General features: G+C 37.4%; 1 pseudogene; it reads right to left on the bottom strand.

Annotated features, from left to right (window-relative positions):
* Nucleotides 1–5,619: 5,619 nt before the first annotated feature.
* Nucleotides 5,620–17,421, bottom strand: LOC114029698 (annotated as a pseudogene).
* Between the last annotated feature and the right edge of the window lie 6,470 nt (nt 17,422–23,891).

Here is a 23,891-nt window from a genome sequence, read left to right as displayed (position 1 = left end):
TGAAGGTAAGTGGCTACATAAAGAGAACGAAGAAAGCAGCACCATTGAAATAGATGTAGCTAAAATAAGGGAGTGAGGGAAGAGAGATAAGCATTAGTTCAGATAGACACAAAGTAGAACTCACGAAAAAAAATCTCTTACCACAGAACAAATATCTAATCCCATTCTCTCAAAATTCTCTATTACTGCCGACATCCCCTCTCCCCAAGTTCAAAGCCAAGTGAAATGCCCACTGCTAAATCTCCTCCCACTACTCTTTACCATAGTACCTGGTGCCAAGTACCAGTCCAACACTAGAGATTACTCATGAAAAAAAGGACAAATGTCCATACTGGCGATGATTCCAGAAAATTGAGCTTTTCCCTATAGTCAGGCAGGCAGAACTGCAAATCGAGCCATTGAAACGGCCAAACTAGAAATACTTTTCGTAGACATCTCACATGCCAAAATTTGCAGGACTCATCCCTGTCAGACTTGGAGACAGCTCACTTTAATTCTCTAAAGAAAATGCTTCCCATGCAACTTCCAAGTAGTTAAGATCTAAGATTAAAACATCAATAAGAAAAACCCTAGACTACCGGTTTGCACCTTCACCTCAATTTTCCGTAATTAACGGAAGCAGCAGCACCTTTGCAGGAATGCTGCCAGCCCTGGGATGCTACATCCTAGTCTATAGGTTTAGGTCTAGGCAGACCTCAGGAGCGCTGTTGGTTATGGTTTCCTTTTTAATAAGCTCACAAACTTTCACCGGCTAATACTTACAGATTCATCTTTAGTTAACAGCCATCAGCTGCCCATCCTTCTTTCCCTTGTTAATAGCACTGTCAAAGGTGAGTTTTAGTTTCTCTTCACTAACTATCTCCACTCCCTGAAAAGCCTCTCCCCCACTCCAATCAAGTGCCAGGCAGAGACAGGCTTAGCTTTCAGTAGGTAACTCGATCCCCAAAGCTAAAAGCTTTGGGTACATGGCCGGGGGATGAGCAGCCAACGCCCAGCGCCCTTCCACCCTTCCAAACGTTCCCAACTAGCAGACAGTGGCAGAGTAGCATGGAGTTTTTCCAGTTTCAAGAGAAAGGAAAAAACAAAAAACCTTGCCCTTGACCTCCTCTGGCCACAAGACCTTCCCCTGCCCCTGCGTCGCTGCTCCCCAGACCCCGAGAGGTGTCAAAGCCGCAGCCGCAGTTGCGGCTGCCACCCCCGCAGCGGCTGCGGTCCTCTCCGCCGCAAGCACGGGATGCCCTCACCTCCGCACCCCGAGCCTGAGCCAGCTGCAGCGCCAGAGGCTGAAGCTCCGGCTCCCAGGCTTTCCCCTCGGGTGGCTGCCGACGCCAGTCGGGCTGCTCGGGAGATGCAGAGACGCCTACCACCTCTGCGCTCCCTCTCCCCTTCTCGCCCCTCTCTCCCAGAGTCGGAGGCGCGGCGGCGGCAGGGCCGCTACGCCTTCCCAGCCAAGCCAAGCCCAAGCGAAAGCTCAGGCCCGCCCTCCCCAGCGCAGACCTTTTATAGAGTCCCCGCCTCCCTTCCTCCCCCACCCCGCGCCAGCTCGCTAGCCCAAATAGTTGCTCCTCCCCTCGGCCCAATCGCCGAAACCCCGCCCTTCTCCTGCGTACCGATTCCCACCCCGGCGGTCAGTGCAACCTTTCTGAGCCCCCAGTGTGGCCCGGTTTTTCTGCGGAAGGTCTTCGAGTAGGCAATAGGTTATTCTCAAAATACCGATCTCACACCCTTTCTGTGGAGCCCTTCAGCTAGGCAATAGATTATTCTCAGAGATAGAATTGAAAAGGGAGGAAAAGGGTAAAGGAGAAAAATCTGGAGTTAATTCGGCTGGAGAGGCGCGTTCAAGAAGTGACTGCATTTCAATGGAGAAGGACACACAGAGAGGCTGGCCCTTTAAATACTGTCCTTCATGGCTGGGATTTTGTGTGGCATCCATCCATGGCATCCATCATCGAGCATTTATCAAGTGCTATATGCTGTACTAAACAAGCTACTTGGACTAAAGAAGACTTGAACCTTCAACTGACCCAGGTCACTTTCAGCATATTAGGTAGTTATCTAGGCCTGCAGTACAGTTGCTAATCTGCACTGGGAGAAGGGAATTTCCTTACAGACACTTTCCCCGAACCCCATCTGAGGTCCCTAATGTTCCCCTACCCCATTTTGGGGGTACTAGAAGCGGTATGATCATTATTTCCCTTTCCCCTCCTCTACACTTCAATGCATGAGCTACTTGAACACCTTATATTCCCGTGAGTATATATCTTAAAGAAGTTTGGAAATTAACTTACTTATGGGTCCTCAGGTCCATGACCTTCTCAAAAGAAAATGTCAATTAAAATTTAGTGAGTGCCTGCCCACAACATTAAAGTCCTTATTCAGGCTATGGTGAATTAATCTACAGATTATTACTGTAATCAAATAAATGTATGGTAAGAAGCATGCAAAAGTCTGGAAAAAAAATACATTTTCAGCCTGGTAAAACAAAGAAAAAAGTGAAAGAATATTCTTCATTCAGTATGTACCTTTTTTTTTTAATCTTGAATCTGGTACTTTAATGGGAAATAAGAAAAATGTTAATTACACTTAATAATTCCATTTGACAGATTTTATTAAACATGATCAGCAGCTAGTTCTATACTTTTAGAAGATGCTTTACAAATAAGATTAATTGTGAGTCCTGGACTGAGGAACTAAGTAGAGGTATTTTAGATAAAAGATATAAACAGAGAAAGTTCAAGAATATAATCAGGGGAATAGTGATCAGTTTTGAAATCTTGTCCAAAAAATACAGAGAATGTTATTTAATTCAACGTTCCTTTATATCATGTTTTGCCATTGATAACCTTACTTTTATAAGATTTTGTATGTGTTTTGCAGCCATAATAATTTCCACTAATGTCTCATTTTAGTAGCAAGTCCCTGAGTGCATATGTGGCTTAATGGAGGGACAAACCCTAGATTATTCATTTTCATCATCACTCACAGCCAGAACAAGATAAACAGATGCTGCGGAATGTGAGAGAAGAACACTGTGCTGTTTTCCATGACTGCACAATAAACAGGGGCCATAAAAAGAGAAACAATGAACATGACTCCTTTTGTTCAGTAGGCTGGCCTGGATTTGGCAGGATTTCTATAAATAGAGGCCCCATAGTTTTTTCTTGAACTATTTTCAATTCAATGCAACAAACATTCATTAAGTGTCTAGCATGTACAAGTCACAGTGAAATGCTGAAGATAACAAACAGAAAAATGAGAGTAGCCCAATTCTCAAGTATCTTATATTCTACTGGATAAATACAATATTTTAATCCAACAATTCAATCCAACAGACTCACTCACTGGAGACACAAAAACAAAAATAAAAATCGAGTCCCCCAAAGATCCAAGTTTTTGTAACAAGAATTCAGTATTTCACAAAAATTGCTAAGAAAACTGGAAAGCAGTTTTGACAGAAACTAGGTATAGGCCAACATCTCACACTGTATGCCAGGATAAGGTCAAAACTGGTACATGATTTAGACATAAAGGGTGATATCATAAGCAAATTAGAAGAGCATGGAATATTTTACCTGTCAGATTTATAGATAAGGGAATACTTTATGAAAGAAAAAAAAAACAAGAGATAGAGAGCATTATGGCAGGTAAAATGAATAATTTTGATTACATCAAATTAAAAAAAGTTTTGCATAAACAAAACCAATGGAACCAAGATTAGAATGAAAGCAAAAAACTGGGGAAAATATTTTACAGCAAGTACCTCTGATAAAGGTTTCATTTCTCAAATATATAGAGAACTGAGTCAGATTTATAAGAATACAAGTCATTCCCCAATTGATAAATGGTCAAAGGATATGAACAGGCAGTTTTCAGAAGAAGAAATCAAAGCTATCTATAGAAATGTGAAAAAATGCCCTAAATCACTTGATTAGAGAAATGCAAATTAAGACAACTCTGAGGTATCACTTCACATCTATCAGATTGGCTAAAATGACAGAAAAGGACAATAACAAATATTAAAGGTGATATGGAAAATAGGGACACTAATGAATCAGTTGGTAAACTGATCCAACCATTCTGGAGAGCAATTTAGAACTATGGCCAAAGGGCTATAAAATCATGCATACTCTTTGATCCAGCAATTCTAGGTTTGACCTCAAAGAGATCAAAGAAAAAGGAAAATTCTTAGACTCTATGTACAAGAATAGTAATAGCTGCTCTTTCCATAGTGGCAAAGAATTGGAAATTGAGGAGATGCCCATCAATTGGGAAATGGCTGAAGAAATAATGGTATATGATTATGATGGAATACTATTGTGCTATAAGAAATAATGAGCAGGATGCTTTCAGAAAAACCTGAGAAGCCATATGAATTGATGCAAAGTGAAGTGAGCAGAACCAGGAAAACAGTAACCCAATACTGTATGATGATCAACTGTGAATGACTGAGCTATTCTCAGCAATACAATGATCCAAGACAATTCTGAAGGACTTATGATGAAAAATGCTAACCACCTCCTGAGAAAGAACTGATGGAGTGTGAATACAAATTGAAACATACTTTTTTTTTTTTTTTACTTTATTGTTCTTGGGTATTTTTGGTGTGTTCTGTGTTTTCTTTTGCAACATAACTAATATGGAAATACATTTTGCATGACTGCACATATGGTCTATATCAAATTGCTAGCCTTCTCAGGAAGAGGAGAGGAGAAGGGACGGAGGGAAGGAGAGAATATGAAACTCAAAATTTTTAAAAAGAATGTTAAAATTTTTCTTTACATGTGATTGAGGGAAAAAAATAAAATAAAAATTAAATGTGTTTTTTTTTTAAAGGAGCTAGCTACCCTAAAGGAGCTAGTATTTGATTTGAAAGGTATGCCAGGGCATGGGCAAAGGCAGGAATAGCATGTCAGTTCAGACAGAATAGACAATAGCCTATGTGATGGTAATGTAGAGAGTGTGTGGAAAGGGAAATAGGAAATAACATTGGAAAAGTAGACAGGACTTAAGTTGTGGAGAATCTTAAATGGCTGACTGAGTAGTCTGTCACCAATGACTTTTAAGTAGTTTAATGAAATAGTCAGATCTGGACCTTGAAAGATTATTTTGGCTATTGTATGGAGCAGTAGTGTCAAACAAATAGAAATGGATCCTGCAGGCCACATATTGACTTAGAAAACCTCAAATTAGCAGTATCTGTGTGTAATTGTATTTTTATTTATTTTGTTAAACATTTCCCACTTAAATTTTAATCTGGTTCCAAAATTTTCTGTGTTTTGACACCTCTGGTATGGAGGATAAATGAAAGGAGACTAGAAGCATGAAAAACAATCAGGAAACTGTTACAATTCCAAATGACAAGAGCTTGAAGTAGGACAAATACTCTGTGAATTGATAGAAGGAGACTTGTTCACTGGTGACATGAACAGTCTTGGGACATCTTCCAAGTCTGAAGAGCCCTGACTCTTGACTTTTCATGCCTTTAGATGACCAGAAAGCCATGACAATATAGTGAAGCTGCATCAATGAAAATGTGGCTTGAGCCTTAGGCCTCTGAGTCAATGAAATCTTGGGAACAGCTTACTTGCCTTTTAGGGAAAAAACAACAACAACAAAAAATTAACAGCCTGATTTACATAGGGGAGGGAATCTTGATAGTGACCCTATCACAGAAGAAAATTCCCATACAACATTTTGATCTTTCTCTGCAAAGAAATGCTTTTAAAATAAACATGAGGAAGCCTTATTGAATATTTCATTCTCATGGAACTAAACAGCTTAAATTCTGTCTAGTCTTCTACATTCTTCATTTAGGATACACAGTTTTTCAGATTCACTAAGTTTTTCAGCAGCCAGAATAATATTTGAAATTGCATCCAGAATAATCAAAATAATTTTTCTATCTTTTGCGGTTAAAAGGTTGATTACAGATTTCAGAATGTTAATTGTTCCCCCACTTGGCTATTTTATGACCACTCATAAAGCTCCTTACTGTGACTTTGAGACTCACTTTGACCAAATTCCAACCAGGTAAGGAAATTGTCTATGATAAACAACTTGGTTGGTTCTGATAGCCAGCCATTATGTTTGATACTGTCCATGCAGCCTCCTTCTGGATGTTGGTTTTGGGGGTGAGTCCATTACAGTCTGAGTTTGTTCATATGTCCCAGAAACAATTTTTCCTATAGCCATTAAGGAAGGAGTAACTACTGATAACTCACCAGACCCTACAATTTTCACTGTCTATAGCATCAACTCCCATTTTCACAACCACTTCAATCCAGCCATTAGAACCATCCATGAGGTAGAAAATGGCACAACAGGTATCTGCCACAACTTCTCGATCATAATGATGTAGGAGCTGAACTAAAGTGAGAAGAATTTGCTCAATACTTCTATTGAATGAGCAAAGTCATTTTAGGATAAAGATTTGAATGTGTACATGTAATATATAAATAAACACATGCTAATAATGATATATCAGGAACTGTAAGCAGAGTGAGAAAAGGGGTCTATTGAGCTATACTTGATAATCAGTCTCTATGGACGGAATCATCACCTATAATGTTCCTCAAAACCCATATAGCCTGTTCGCTGATTGAGCCCAGAACAGGCAATAAATGCAAGCACAGGACATATATGTGATTACTCAACTATAAGAACAGCTTGGCTTATGTGTAGTATGGATAGATATCTGTTCTGGGATCTGGCCCAACTTCTTCCAAGAGAGGCTGTGATTTCTGCCTCAATAAGGAGCAATTGACTTTTGTAGGGAGAATATAGTAGTTTTGTTACCTGCCCTGACGTATCTCTAAAAGAGAATATTAGGAGGGGCAGCTAGATGGCGCAGTGGATAGAGTACTGGCCTTAAAGTCAGGAGGACCTGAGTTCAAATCTGGCCTCAGACCAAACACTTGACACTTACTAGCTGTGTGACCCTGGCCAAGTCACTTAACCCCAATTGCCTAAAACAAAACAAAAAAAAAGAGAGTATTAGGCTAAAGTATTGTCAACCCTGAAAACAAATGACCAACAAATCACAGGGTTTTTGCAACTGCTGTTAACTCTACCAAAGAGCTCACATAGGTTATCACAACCACAGTTAACTCTAAAAAATAAATAAATAAAACCAAAGAGATAATAGTGGGCATAAGCAAAAAACTTTCTTTATTCCATTGGAGGGAGAAAGTAGACATATGTGCCAAGGCCTCCTCTAGTAGGAGATCTGCTTTAGTGTGGGCAAATCTCAATCCATATACCAATGGCTTGTGCGATGAGCTGCAGCCCTGAGAATGAAAGGTAACAGCAACAAAGAGACAAGTTTGATTCATAGCAGGGCTTCATGACCGAAACATGGGTCCTGTAGGTGTTTGCCAGAGCTCAGAGATCACGTGTGTTGGGATTTTTCAGTGGTTGAGTTCATCTAAAGAGTGAATGCAAAGGATTGTTGTTATGCCAAGCTCAGGGCACAGCTTGCTCACTGAGTCTTAGCCCTAGGGTGTCTCCTAATAGTAAAAAGAGAGGGTTGGTTTTGGCATGGAGATCCTGACAATATCTGTCCACCACAACTCAAATATTAGGGGTATTGGATCCAGAATAAATACCACTTTTCCTGATTGCTCTCAAGGGGAAAAGGTGAAGGAAAGGGAGTAAGCATTTATTAAATGCCTACTATGTGGCAAGCATTGTGCTAAGCACTTTATGTTACCTCATTTGAACCTCACAACAACCCTGGGAGATAGATGCTATTATTATTATCCCCATTTTATAGTTGAGGAAATGAGGCAGATAGAGGTTAAGTAATTTGCCCAGGGTCACACAACTGATTACTCTCAAAGGGAGGATATTTACCTTGCTGTTCTGTGTTTATACAAATGATCATCACAAATAACTATTAAACTTCTTTATAAAAATAAAAGTAAATAGAAATCAGAAAAGTTATACAGATTAGCACAGACCAAATAATACACAAAAGTAAATGAGCTCTCACTCTAAGAACAAGATGTGATTTCAGCTTCACCAAGAAGAGAACAATGGGAGGGAGAGAGGACATTGTTCTGCTCTTAGCCTTCTCTAGGATTGGAGGCTCTGAATGGATAAGGACATTTGGGGAGGTTGGCTTTTTTTTTTTTTACATTCTTGTGGCTTCAAAGCATTCCAATAACAAATTTAAATTCTGTATTTACCTCTCTTGAAGTCCTACACATCAAGAAATCTCTTTTCCACTTACACAGGTACAAAGTGTTGCCGCTCAGCATTATCTCATTCAATCAGAAGTCATGTCTCCCTCCACATACCCAGCATACAAGTCACAGGGCTGTTACTCAGGAATACTGCCCAACCTGAATGAGCATAGATACTTCATTCTTCTCCTAAGCCAAAACTTTTTGCAGTCCCTAGCAAAAACATAATCAGCTGGAATAAGCTTAAAACCTATAATTCTACAGCATAAACACAAATATCTGCACTTTAAAACAAGGGCAATTTTCCTAGCATCCTAGGTAAGCAACGTATGATAGCAATGAAGACAAGGGAAACAAATGCACAATTAAAGTACACGGACTAGACATGGCACTATACAAAGCATTTTGTTTTTTTAATTGAAGAGTTGTCTGACAATTCGTGATCCCATTTGGGGTTTTCTTAGCAAAGATACTGGAATGATTTACCATTTTCTTCTCCAGCTCATTTTACTGATGAGGAAACTGAGGCAAACAGGGTTAAGTGATTTGCCCAGAGTCACACAGCTAGTAAATGTCTGAGGCCAGATTGGAACTAGGAAGATGAGTCTTCCTTACTTCAGGCCTGACACTCAATAGTGTCTCAGACATCAGCCAATCAACTGGGGAAGACTGCTTTGTTAGACCCTTGAGGGTCTAGTTGAGATTACATAACAAATTTCATCTACATCCAGGACCCAATTAGTGTGAATCCCCAGAGATAGTCTCATGAATTCAGATTTGAACTATTCAAAGTTATAATTATGTAAAATATGGTAATTGGCTTCAACCTAATGGAAATCTGTAGAGGTAATTCAAATAATGAAATCTCTTCAGGAGATTTGTTGTTCATGGTACTTAATTGTATCCTAAACTTCTCAAGATAAATGAACTCATTTGGAAGGACAATGGTCACAAATTTAATGGATTAAATCAAAGGTGCAGGTTGATAGCCTTGCTAACTGAAGGTCTATTACCAGAACATCAACAAGGCACTAAATGTACAATTCTAACTGATTTATGCTAGGGAATTGCTTATCTTTTATCTCAATATTCAAGCAAGTGTAACAATAAGGAGTCATTCCATTACACAAATACTAAAAGTTAATCACTTCTCAAAAACCTGTTTTCTCGACTATAAAATAAAGGTTGAACTAGATGAATTCTGTCTCTTCCAACTTTAAAATTCTATGATTCCATGAGTCAATGCTCCTGTGTTGTTTTTTTTCTATTAATTTTCTTAACATCTTCAATGGGATAACTTTTATTTGGTATACTTTATATTTGTATACTGTATATTTTTATTTTGTATACTTTATACTAAAAGCCAAAGATGATAGAAGATGAAAAATTATAATGAATAAAATAGGGATGTGACTTCAAAATATTTTTGGTGGTATTCTCCAAATTGTACCCAAGGATCAAATTATAGAGATCTAGGGTATACAGTCTCTTTTACATTCTTGCTTCAGTTTCTCCCCTTTTTGGATCTAAGTAAAGGTCAATTTTGAGGTATTCCAATTATAAGATAATATCATCTCAAATTGGCAAGGACCTCCAAGGCCATTTAATCGAACTCTTACCTGAAATATGAATAATCCTTATAAAATCTCTAACAAACAGTCATCTTGCCTTTACTTTCATGCCTCCAGTGAGACTAGAAAGCCTTATTTTTTCCTGTTTGTAATCATTAGTACAACAGCATTTGGAATATTGTTCTGATAAATGTGTCACCCAGCTAATGAGTGAGTATCTGAGACAAGATTTGAATCCAGGTCTTTCTTCCTGACTCCAAAGCTAGTATTCTTTCCATTATACCATACGTGTCTCTGCAATGAAACTTCTCATTTTGACAGGACCACTTAACTTCTTGGGATCTCTGCTTCCTCTTCAACAAAACAGAGATAATAACAATGTTACTACCTCTCTTAAAAGGTTGTTGTGAAGAAAGCACTGTGTAAAGTGTAATGATTTGTCATATATAAATGTGAGTAGTTATCCTGTATGATGACTTTGGGGTTACTGTGACCTCAACATGGGTTATTTAAAAATATGACTACTATGTGAGCTATACTCCAGGCAATGGTATAGTCTTAGATGTATACCTACTAGATTGCATATGAGGGGTGGAGAAGGTGTCTCGAACTCATTATTCTGGAAATTGGCTAACAATAAGTTATTTGTGATGCTAATGAAAAACCACATTTCATATCCATTATTTTAAAAGTAAAATACTTATTTTGCATATGATGATAAAGACCCTAAAAGTAATGTGAAAATTATGAATTTGACTGAAAATTAGAAACTTATTTTCAATCTCATCCATAAAATTAAAGCATTGTCTTATTTAATTTCCAAGGTGATAATAGAGGAAATAAATTATTGCTCATGCTCAATATTTACGCAAATGTTTTGCAAATTACCTACTTGGTAATAAAGACATGCTGCTTTTCAATGAGCCATTTAATATAACTGCTTCAAGTCAGCATAGTCTACAGATTACTGGACAAATAACCGAGAGATTTAAAATCATTTAAAATTTTGTATTTTTTCCTTTGCATCCAGAACAACTGAAAACTATTATCCTTTTCTTGTTTATTTTAAACCAACTTACTTGACCATCTGAAGGCAGCTAGGTGGCTCAATGGATAGAGTACTGGGCCTGGATTGAGGAAGACCTGAGTTCAAATGCAGCTTAAGACACTTTCTGTGTGGGCAAAGTCATTTAACCTCTTCCTGCCTAAATCTATGGGAGCAGGAAATGGCAAACCACTCCATTATCTTTGCCAAAAAAAGAAAATAACAACAAAACCATGGACAGTATGGTCTATGGGGTCATGAAGAGTTGGATAGGACTGAACAACAATAATAACACTTAACCATCTATAACAAAGAAAGATTCAGCTACATACTTTTATTTAGATTGTCTGTTTTTATAAGTATATGCTAATATGACTTTGAAGACATTTCTCCACTAGTTCTTAATTTAAAGAAAATAAGTCAAGCAAGCAAGAGAGAAGGGGTAGTATATGAGAGATGTTGTGAATGTAGAAACAGCAACTGATTGGATACATGGAGTAAGGGAGAGTGAAAAGAACAAAATAATTATGTGTCATTATTTCATGTCATTGTATTGTCATGTAACATGTCATTATGAACCTCAGGCCCTGGAAGGATGATGATGCCTTTGACAGAAACAGGGGAAGTTTGGAAGAATGGAGAATTTAGATTTAATAATGAGTTCAGACTTAGACTTGAGTAGAGACAGGGACAGAAACAAGAAGAAAACAGAAGGTGCCCAGGATTGTCAACTATTGCAAATCCTGGTAGATTGATGAGCTACGGTCAGGGAAATCAATTTGCCTCCCCAGGCTTATGGTAAGCACATTCTATTGTATTGAAAAATAAATAAAAGGATGGACTTGGATACAGACTATTAACATTTCCTAAGAAAATATAACCAATATAAATCTAGTTAATACCATGAGGAAGATAAAACCACATAGAAACCATCTTAGCCAGCTAACTCTTAATGTCCTAGCCAAATAGATGGATAGAAGCAAAAAGCAGTACCTGGTTAGAATATAAATTCATTTTCAAGATCTTAAGCAAAGATTATGGTTGGAAATTATGAAAATTAATACTTCATAAAATAGCAAGAGGACATAGACAAAAAGACAAATTCATAGAAGGCTTTGTGAGAGATCCAATTAAACTTTCTCCCCCAAAATATTTAAGGCTGAAACCAGAAGGAAGTCAATGAATAGATCCTTCATAAAAAAATTTTTAAAGACTTCTATAACCTCTCTATCAATAATAGTCAAACTTACTTTTGGACTAACAGACCCAACATATTTTATAAGGAACACAGAACATGATGAGAACAAATATACAGAACAGATCAACAATACAGAAAACACAATATTGAGGGATTAATTCTTGAGATATCTGAAAGAGGTGAAGATACCAAACTCCTGATAGGAAAAGAAAATATGGACCTTATTATAACCAAAAAAAGTGACCCCTTGGATACAGCTCTGGCCTTGGAGTCAGGACAACCTGAGTTCAAATTTGGCCTCAATCACCTAACCCTGACTGCCTCACCAAAAAGAAAAAAAAAGCTTACTGAGGAAAATAATTCCTTAAAAATTAAAATGGAGCAAATGAAAGCTAATGACTGTGAGAAATCAAGAAATTATAAAACAAAACCAAAGTAATGAAAAAATAGAAGACAATGTGAAATATCTCATTGGAAAAACAACTGACCTTGGAAAATAGATCCAGGAGAGATAATTTTAAAATTATTGGACTACCTGAAAGCCATGATTAAAAAAAGAGCCTACATATCATCTTTCAAGATATTATCAAGGAAAACTGTCTTGATTTTCTCGAACCAGAGAATAAAAAATAGAAATTGAAAAAATACACTGATCACCTCCTGAAAGAAATCCTCAAAGGAAAATTCCCAGGAATATTATAGCCAAATTCCAGAGTTCCCAGGTCAAGGAGAAAATATTGCAAGCAGCCAGAAAGAAATAATTCAAGTATTGTGGAAACACAATCAGGATAACAAAAAGATTTAGCAGCTTTTACATTAAGGGACCTTGCAATATGATATTCTGGAGGCCAAAGGAGCTAGGAGTAAAACCAAGAATCACTTACCCAGCAAAACTGAGTGTAATCCTTCAGGGGAAAAAATGGACATTCAATGAAAGAGGACTTTCAAGCATTCTTGATGGAAAGACCAGAGCTGAATAGAAAATTTGACTTTCAAATACAAGATTCAAGAGAAGCACAAAGAGGTAAACAGGAAAGAGAAATCATAAGGGACTTATTAAAGTTTAACTGTTTACATTCCTACACAGAAAGATGATATTTGTAACTCATGAGAAGGGGAAGGGGATAAGAGAAGAGGAGGGGGTGATAGAAGGGAGGGCAGATTGGGGGAAGAGCTATTCAGAATGCATGCCATCTTGGAGTGGGGGGGAGGGAAAAGATGGGGAGAAAATTTGGAACTCAAAATCTTGTGGAAGTGAATGTTGAAAACTAAAAAGAAATTAATTAATTGATTTAAAAATTTTTTAAATTCTAAATTTAATGAATACCAAAAATTAAAAAAAAAAACATTTTCACATACAATGGAAGCTCCCTGTTCTCTCTCCAAACCCTGCATTGAAAAAATAAATAAAAATCATCTCTTTAAGTATAGTCAAGGAAAATAAATCCACGTTTGACATGTCTAAAAATGTATGTCTGATTCTGTACCTTGACTCCATGGCCTCTCAGTCAAGAGATAGGTAGCATGTTTCATTACCTCTGTAATTGGGGTTGGTCACTGAATATGTGACCTTTAAATTATGTGTGAGAGACATAATTTCAAGGTAATTTAATCACTTTATTAATAAGGCTACCATGTTTACTAATAGAAAGAGGCCCTTTTGAATACCAAAGACCCTCAATGGTGGTAGGCTCACAGTTTATTATACCCTTGGAAGAGTGGATGTTCCAGAGGGTGGCAATCAACTCTGATTGGTCAACAAGCAGTAAGAGAGAATGAATATTTTAAAGGGAGGTAAGCTATATTAAAATGAGATTCTTTGGGGTATGTGATTTGGATCACCCGTATGTTAGTCAAAAAGACTTATCAATTTCCATATCACCTATCCGACAAAAGGGAGAATTCACATTTTCCCAGGTCTTTCTGAATGAACACAATGAGCAAGAATCTATCTCTCAGCCTAAACTTAGAATTTCTTTTACTGTTTTTGAATGAGATCTTTAGTCTGGGTAAGTCTTTGAAAGAGTTTTCCCACACTGGTTGATTTCTGGAAGAAGAAGTAAAAAAGAGAAAAAAACTTGGTCCTGATTCAATAATTAGTTATTAATACAAGAGAGAAATAACCATTTCTTTCATTCCCCCATTTGATTCTATTGAGAGATAAAGTCTCCTTAATGAGTCACTAATTGATACTACAAACACTTTATAAAGAGTTCTTAACTATGGGGCTTGTAAGGGGAAAAAGAAAAGAGATTGATCGCATTGACAAAACCAAAGGGGGCCATCTCCTCTGTTAAGTAGACTTTATAGATAAAAGGTACATAGGGAAAAAGTAAACAGTAAAATGAAATCATCCATTTAAGGCTCAGAAGTCTCATCTCATACAGCTGTCTGGTTCAGTACCACCATCTGTGATCTTCAGAGCAGTTTCCAGCTGACTGGCTTCTTAGGTTTGGGTCACTTGTACAGTCTTCTTTTCTTGCTAAAAAAAAATCTACAAAATTGGTCTTAACACAATTTTAATTTTGCTTTGCCAGTAACCAGGTCAAATTGTCAAAGTTGGCTCAAACCTTATGTCTCTATTATTAGAAAATCAAATTGAGAACCTTTTAGACCAGAATTTATGATTTTTAGGTTAGCCAATTGTGATGTTGCTGTATCAAAGAAAATGAGATACAAATCTAAAATTAGAATCCAATTTTTATACTTGGCATTGGGAGGATGAGATTCTGCTAAGGAATTAATAACAGAACACTTTTTTATAAGAAGATCAACTCTAATACAAAAATGAATTCATTTAAAAGTTGTCAGATTAACTTCAATTGCAAAAAAGATGTTAGCATGGAATGTATAAATACATAATTTAAGAGCAGCATTTATTACATGAGATGTTTATAATAAAACATTTTCAACTTCTAGTCATGTTTAAATAAATAACCCCTAGTAAAAGTGAATTTCTCTTTAAGTCATTTATAAGATAGACCACAAGCCATTCTTCTCTTGAGATAACTAATCGTGCTGCTATTCTTTTCATTAACACAGAACTGAAACAGTTATGATATTAACCTCACTAAATTATATTATATCTTGGTTTCATAAGTCTTTGCATCATTTGCCTAATTATCCCCATACCATTAAGAGAAACTGAAGGACCTTAACTTACACAGGAATATAAAACTAATAAACAGATGGCAAGGCTAAATACTTAATTGTTTGGAATATAGAAAGGACTAAAATTCTAAATCAGATAGCTCAAATCTTATACCTGAAAAGATCTTCTTAGTTGTTTTTATATTGAGCACCTAACATGATTATAGAAATTTGCTATAAAAGAAGAATCAAGGACACAGCTACACAATAAGGGAAAATGTTCCCCTGTCTTGATGTCAAATTCCAGGCCAGAGTCAATTTCATTGAACCAGGTTTAAAGTCAGCCAGGTGGGATATTTTCATTGAAGAGGAAATATAATACTGGGGGAATTGAGTCAGGATAATCTATCTCAACCCATGCCCAGTGTCATTCTGCCAACCTCTCCCATGGGAACTCTACATGCAGTTCATGGTAACAGCATTCCTTGATGATTATACCTGGAGTCAGACTCAGAATAATATCAGTTACAGTCCCATAAAGTTTTAAATAGCAAGTTCTTAATCTTCAAGTAGATTAAGCTCTCAAGGATCATATATCCTAGCTAACAAGTATTGATTATAATCTCACAATGGTAACAGTAAGAGATTCATCATGAAAAATCACAACTTATCCTGATATAACTAGTACTCATGGTAAGTAGATGCTTTTTCATTCCCAAGTTCAACATTACACAAATGATTTTGCTTTAAGATGCTTAATAATGAACAATAAGACTTAGAATGGGATGTGTAAATATAATAATCCCAAATTGCATACAGATAATGGCTTATATGAAATATTATCTACAGTAAAACATGTTCAGTTATTAACCATGTTTAAATAGATATAACCATAGATTACTGTTCCCAGAATCCCTTTAAATAATGGGAACATCTTTAAGGTGATTCTTAACTAGTTTGCAAGCATTCCAGGACATGTACTACATACAGATTCTAATCCCTGATTAAACAAACATAAGTAAAATCAGATTTTCCGTTAAGGTAACACAAGATAGCACATAAGTTACTACTCTCCATTAACACGATTGACTATACTGAGATATTATTCTTTAAAACAAAAACAAAAAAGGTTCCTGACTTTAACGTCACAGTTTAATAGATACATATCTTCGTTTTACAAGCTTCTTTACCTTTGTCTAATTATACTCATATCATTCTGAAAGAATGAGATACTTCAGGATCTGAATCTTACATATATGACAAGTTGAAACACTAATTTAACTCTTGCTTTGGCCATGGAATGGACAAATTCAGATTAAAATAGCAAGATTTTTTTCCACTTGCAGCTTATTCTTACAAATAAAATTCATCAGATCTCCTAAAAATCATACAAAAATGTTTTACTTAAACATATACACAAAAGATTTTTTACTTAAGCATTTCTTTCTAAAAGTATTTTTCTTTCTTAAAAATAGCTTAAAATTTGTCCTGATATTAAAAAGATAATCACTAAACTTTCATGATATAAATTGGTTGGAAACCTCTAAACTGACAGCTCTCTATTATTCAACTTTAAAGCAAAAATAAATCTTTAAAATTGGAATTTATCAAAACTAAGTTGGTGTAAAATATCTTCAAGTATCATAAATAAATCCCCAAAGTATCATAAACAAAATAAATTCCTAATCATCACAAATTCCTAATTACTACTCCCCTCTCACCAAAAGTGCTTACAAGGGGGAGATTCAGTTTTTCTAAGTGAAGAATATGTAAAAAAAAAAATACCCAATTAAATTAGCCTTATCACAATAATAATGTTTACCAGGCCTTTAAAAATTTACATAGTATCTTTTTCTTTCTTTGTCTTCTCCTAGAGTATAAATTCATCCTGGTATAAAATATATCACTAGAAATCAAGAAAATAATTACATTCTGGAATCCCACATACATAGTGAATATGTGATAGTTCACTTAAATCTCCAGAAAAACAGCACTGGCCAATTGTTGTAAACCTCCAAATTAACTTACATATATGTAACCTTAGATGAAACTCACTCTACATTATAAGCAGGCTTCAACATTACACCCCTTTTTTTGCAAGGAGTATTTGTATCCCATTTACTCAGTAGGAATTCTACAACATAGCAAGGTCTCACACAGGGTTTATAAAAATTTATGACTAGATGATTCCAAAAATTCTTATAAGTTTACAAAAGAGATTTTACAAGGTTTTTTTCTTTGTACCTTTTCCCACACATTAATCAGTGATCAATTTTCCTTTTTTTTTTTGGGTAGGCAATGGGGTTCAGTGACTTGCCCAGGACCGGCCCCCATGAGGACCTGCTACCCCCAGGAGACAGCTGAGCAGCTCCTCAAGCTGATGTATCGATTTGGCTTCCTAGAAAGGCTCGTCAGCACCCAGAGCAGCGAGTTTGTCCAATAGTTAAATTAGATTTTAAGAATGTAGACAAATCTCCAATGTGACCTTGTAGCTAAATACACCCCCAGGCACAAGGGCTCCTGGAAGAGACCAACGCCTTTGTGAAGAGGTTGCTCATGCTGGTGGTGGAAAGAAGTGTTGCTAATTGGGACCTCCAGCTACTAAAAATTCTCTTCCTGCAGAAACAGGTGGAGGATGAGTCTAAAGAAGAGGACCTTAGCTCGGAGCATGAGTTAGAAGGAGGGTCGGACAGTGATGAAAGTTTGCTACCAGCTCCCTTCCCCAGGGCCTCCTCAGAGCCGCCCCCAGAGGAGGAGTTGGAAATGGTCACGGGAGCCATCCTCATGACAGAGTATGTATGTCTCTATTGTAACCAGCTCACTGACAAGGGGAACAGTGAAGTTTTCATGATGGTCAGGCCTGGGCCCATGGGACATGTGCAAAGCAGTGGCACAGCTGTGAAGACTGGAAAACCAGATTCCTGTGCAACGCCTGCTCCATTGGACGGAAGCCCAGCTCCGCACCAGAGTGAGGGAGTGACCATAGTCGGGTGGTGAGCAGAGCTGGTGGCTTTGTGGCCCATATGGGGCCTCTCTGTGCCCAGCTGGTCCTGGTCTGAGGGTCCTGAGCCTCCGGTCTGGCTGACCGTGGAGGACTGTCTTGATTGAGCTATTGGTCAGGTCAGTGAACACCAAAGGGACAGCCTGGCTTTCTTCTCTTCTCCTCCTCCACACTTAGTGTCCTCTGGAAGTCAGCCTTGCTATACTTCCGGAGGCTTCTGGTTGGCTGGGGGGGCTCTGGAGAATGTGCTGATCCTGGCATCATCATGCACATCACAGCAGTCCTAACCTCTCAGAGTAACTTAGAAGTAGCAGCTTCACAGAGGCCTTCCTCACTCAGTGCCCCACCCTTCCTGGGGCTCTGCTGACCTACTCCTGGGTCCATCTTCTGGTCTCTGGCTTTTCTCTAGTGACCCACAGGCTTATCCCACAAAGGGCAGAAAGGCCTCAGCTCCCTGTTAAAAGGACAAGCCATGACCTGCTGCCGCCCGGTGGCATTCCAACCTACATCTGTCTGGTTCCCAGCACCTCCATGATCATAGCTTGCAGGAGGGGCCACTGCCTCACTGTCCCCTGCCTCGGTGGCCACAGTAGGCCTGTCCACTTGTCCTCACCCCCTTGACTTCTAACTTAACAAATACACGCACATTTAAATCCAGCAACTGTGAACTTGGGTTAGAAACAGTTTTTAAAAATTGTGTATTGATTTTAACTAAGTAGGAACAAAATTGTCCAGTTGGTTCCTGGGCCCCCTTTGGAATCTTTTTGTGTGTAGTTTTTGTTACATTGATGTTGCTTTTTTAAAAATGTGTCCTTTCTCACTAACTCATTTCACTCCCTTGTTCTGAGTAAGTCCAGTCACCCAAGACTGATCAGCAGATCAGCCCTGAATGGAAATGTGGTGTCGCTTTGCACCTCTGGTCTCTTCCTCTGTAGACCTGGAGAGGCAATTCTGTCCGAGCCTCTGCGGGGCTTGGCATTGACAGCATTGCCTACTGGCCTTCTCCTGTCTTTCTGAGTCGTCTTCTTTTGCTTTCTGTTCTGCTCTTGGCTACCACAAAAAATACTGCTCTCAATAAAGAAGCACTTGGTTAGCACCCAAAAAAAAAGAAAATACATATGCTTGATAGGTTTTAACATTATGTCAGTAACTCCAAATAACTTCGTTAACAATCTCATAATTTTCATAAGTGATAGCCATATAATTTTAGATTAAACTTCCTCTTTAATTATAGGCAAAACTTAACTGGAAGTTTATAAGTTCTTAAATTACAATATTTCAGAATATTTCAGCACATGGTCAACAGGGCTGATAAGATGACTTAGCTTTCTAACCCCACTTTTTACTTTTACCAGTATAATTCTTAATGTAACAACATCTAGATTATAACAGAAGTTGCTTTTTCAACAACATAATTGATATAATAGTTTGCCAAATTTCACAATATAATAAATTTAGAAACAACAATATCATAAACAATTATGCATCTGAAACTTGAAACAAACCCATTGAGGTGACCTCAATTCAATTGAATGTATTTCCTACTTTACACAGAAAATCACTCATCTCATCACCATTGGCAATGTATACTAAAATTCCATGTGAAGTTATCAAGTATGAAGCAATTACATATAATTAGAGAAATAATAAAAACAATTAACATTAATGTAACACTTGCTTAATACCAGGCACTGTATTAAGCACTTTACAATTATGTGAATCCCACAACAACCCTGGGAGGTGGGTACTATCATTATCCCCTGACAGAATAGTAAACTGGGATAAAGAAACATAAGGTACCTTGCTTGGGGTCACATAGCTAATAAATTTCAAATCAAATTGAGATTTATAATCGCTAATGGTAACATTTTAATTTTCAAGACCCAGTACTCTTCATACTTCAAAAGAAAAAAAATTATTATACATAAATTTATATATTTCTATTTTTTTAAAAGACACGTGGTAACAATTCTCAGCTCCATATAATCTTTTCTTCTACTTTCTTAAAGAGCTGAATCAATTCGAAATCTTCTGCTTCCTTTACCTATCTTTGAGAATTTTCAAATTAAGAGCTGGCCTATGTATTCAGCAAATATAGACATATACTTAGAAAGATATATATAAAGTTTTACACATAGTTTGAATTCACACCTGTTATCATTAGGTTAACTTAAAGCACAACATACCTCTTGTGGCCTGCCAAAGGATTTCCCAGTAGGCCAGGAAAAATATAGGGTTGCCTCTGTGCACTCTCCTATTTGTCATGTGACCCACAGAAACCAACCATTATCAGTCTGTCTCTAGTCTAACCTATCTCCGGTCTGAAGAAGTTTAACCTATTTTAATTTTGGCCCCTACCTACTGCCAAGTTGTGCAGGTCTGACTTAAAGTATGCTGGGCTAAGTATTGTAAGTTATTGCTTTTAGAATTTCTTACTCTTAAGATTCTAGATGAATGATTTCTTTTCTCAAGGGGTTTTGCTGGCTAGGTGTGGCCAGTTTTCCCAAGCAAAGAAGCCTTTGAGAGCTTTCACAGAGGGAGTTAATTAAACAATTTTCAATTTGAATAGTACAAGGAAACATTTGAGATCTTATGTAATAATCACAGATGACAATAACCAATATTTTTTACCATATCTAATATTTGTATAGTGTTATATTTAATATGGCCTTCCTACAGATTATCCTGAAAGGTTGGTGTACACAATCAACCAGATGATCATCTAAACTAGTGGACTTCAGAAAAACCTGGAAAGCCTTGTATGGACTGATGCTGAGTAAAGTGAGCAGAACCAGGAGAACACTGCACACAGTAACAGCCACACTGTGTAATCACTAACTTTGATAGACTTAGCCCTTCTCAGCAATGCAGGAATCTAAGACATCTCCAAAAGTCTCATGATGGAAAATGCTATCCACATCCAGAGAAAGAGCTATGGAGTTTGAATGCAGATTGAAGCACACTATTTGCTCTTTTTTTTCTTCTGTTTTGTTTTGTTTCCTCTTTCTTGTGGTTTCTCCTATTGGTTCCAATTCTTCCTTACAACATGACTAATGTGAAAATATATTTAATAGGAATGTTATGTAGAGCCTATATCAGATTGTATGTTGTCTTGGAGAGGGAGGTAGAAGAGAGGGGGAGAAATATTTAAAACTCCAAAGCTTATAGAAGTGATTGTTGAAAACTAAAAATAAATTAATTAAAAAAATAAACAAATAAACATTCTTAGACTGAAGCTGGTTAAAGACTAATTTCTAAAAATCTTTTCCTCTGCAATTTCTAGTTGTTGTTGATTTTTTTTTATCCGGCAAGGAGAGCAGTGTTAAGTGTCCAGGGTCACTCAGCTAGTAAGTGTCAAGCGTCTGAGGTTGGATTTGAACTCAGGTCCTCCAGGCTCCAAGGCTGAGCTTTATCCACTGTACCATCTAGCTGCCCTGCAATTTCTAGTTCTTAACTGAAGTCAAAACATTGTATTTTAAACTAAGCATAGGGCTAGATCTTGATATCTTAAAATATTAACTCTGTTACTAATCTGCTACTAATTTTTTAAAATATATTTATATTGGTCTTTTAATAATTAAATCCATAACCCAAAGGAATTAAAGAAGAGCAAACTTTTCTAACAATATTTCTAAAAAAATGAATTATCAAATTAACATTAAGCAGTTGTCTTTGACACATTACAAATAAGATAATGGGGGTAACTTGGCTTACTAACAAACTTTCTGATCCATAGAGTAGAATAGCAGATAATAATAAATTTCACTTAAAATGGGACTAGAAGAAATTCTATTATACCTGGATTTATTTTCCAAACAATATCACAAAGAACTTTAATTTATAATTTCAATGATTTAGTATTATGTTACATAAGGGCTACTTATTCCAAGCATTTCATACTATGGAGTCATTATTTCCAGCTAATCCACTGCAAAAGATTTTAAAAGTGATAGTATACAAGAGATTTTAACTATCATACTTAGCAACACTTTGCTTATCAAATTACTCCTAACTTTACATAGTTGCTTGTATTGGCTTTCAAACCAAGTTACAAAAATTTTCCCTCTTTATTTTTTCTACTTACACAGGAGTCAAAGTTTGCCATGTGGCTGGCATGCCCACCATGGGGGTGGGCATAGTTGGTTTCACCTCAGCTCATCCACTGGTTTTTCTAAATCTCCCTTAAAACACACTCTAAAGAATGTTAATTCACCCCTTACATCTCCCAACTTGATCACAAATCATGACTGTGAAAGGAAAGGAAAGATCTAAACAATGAAGGCAGTGTGCAAGCCCTTTCACCAGCACAGGCTTAGATCTACAAATCAAGTTTAAAATGCACATCTGACTAAAATAACCAAGGTCCCATCTCTTATCTGGCCAAAATATATATTTTTTCCTACAGTTTTTTCCAGTCTTCACCTAGCCTCATCTCTCAGGATTTTACCAGGATCTTATGGTTTGATTCCCAAGAGTTCTGCTCCCTCTATGTGTTCCCATGCAAATGCATTCAAGCACTTTACTCACCTGCCTCTGGCACTGGCTTTTCCTTTTGTCTTCCTTTCTACATGGACCAAAAAAATCCCTTTTGCCAAGTGACTTTAAGTGGCTATTTAATTTCACTTTAGATGGTAATTTGCCTACCAAAAATCAAAGGTAGCTTTGTCTCATCAACCCTTGCAGACTACAGCTCTGGGCCTCTTGGACTGTTGACTTAAGGAAAACTTATTCCAAGGAAGTGCTCAGAGAAAAAGAATCCCTTCTCTGATTCCAACGATGGGGTATAGGCCCTGGAACTCTCCCCCTCCCCCCAAATTTCCCCATAACTCTCCCACACGGCCCTGTCATTCACCTGAGGCTCATCTCCGTATAATCCTTTCAACTGCCTTCGCATTATGGCTTTGACCCTGCCCTAATCTCCAATTCTCAGTTACCTCTAGTGCAGCCCAGCCCTCATTGTTTGCATCTGGACCCACCCTAGACCACCATTCCTTAATTCCATCTAGACCCCTTCCTAGATTCCTGGAATTAGCCTGGGGCACCGGGCCCTTCAGGTCCTTCTCTGTTACCTCCCACTCACCCAAGCTATTGGTCACCCCTTGATCACATCCAGATCTTCCCAGTCTTTCTGTATGAAACGTCCATCTTGTCTCCACTAAATTGCTCAGATTCCTTAAGAGTCTGGCCCGGTTGTATTCTCTTTACAAAGGCTCAGATTCTTAAAATCTCACCCACCTCAACTAGTGTTTTAATAAACCTTGTCTCTGACTGAAAGAGGGCTTGAGTCAAATTCATTCAAGGCAGGACCTACATCATTTGCCCTTGAATTTTGGGATTCCCATGCCCATCAATTGGGGAATGGCTGAACAAATTGTGGTATATGAATATAATGGAATACTATTGTGCTGTAAGAAATGATGAGCAAGCAGATTTCAGAAAAACCTGGAAAGACTTGTATGGACTGATGCTGAGTAAAGTGAGTAGAACCAGGAGAACATTGTACACAGTAACAGCCACACTGTGTAATCACTAACTTTGATAGACTTAGCCCTTCTCAGCAATGCAGGAATCTAAGATATCTCCAAAAGTCTCATGATGGGCAGTGCTATCCACATCCAGAGAAAGAACTATGGAGTTTGAATGCAGATCGAAGTGTTGCGGTCTGAGAGGTTGAGACCCCTCAAAGACTGAAGTACAAGATGGGGTCATCTGGAATGAATTCACAGACTCAAGCATTCTTTAAGTCAAGGTGGCAAAGATTTATTGTTACGCTTTTCAGAGGGCAAGGATTCTTAAGGAACCT

This window comes from Vombatus ursinus, unplaced genomic scaffold (assembly GCF_900497805.2).
Source record: "Vombatus ursinus unplaced genomic scaffold, bare-nosed wombat genome assembly UNPS02014941.1, whole genome shotgun sequence".
Lineage (NCBI taxonomy): Eukaryota > Metazoa > Chordata > Mammalia > Diprotodontia > Vombatidae > Vombatus > Vombatus ursinus.
This window is presented reverse-complemented; position numbering and strand designations above follow the sequence as displayed.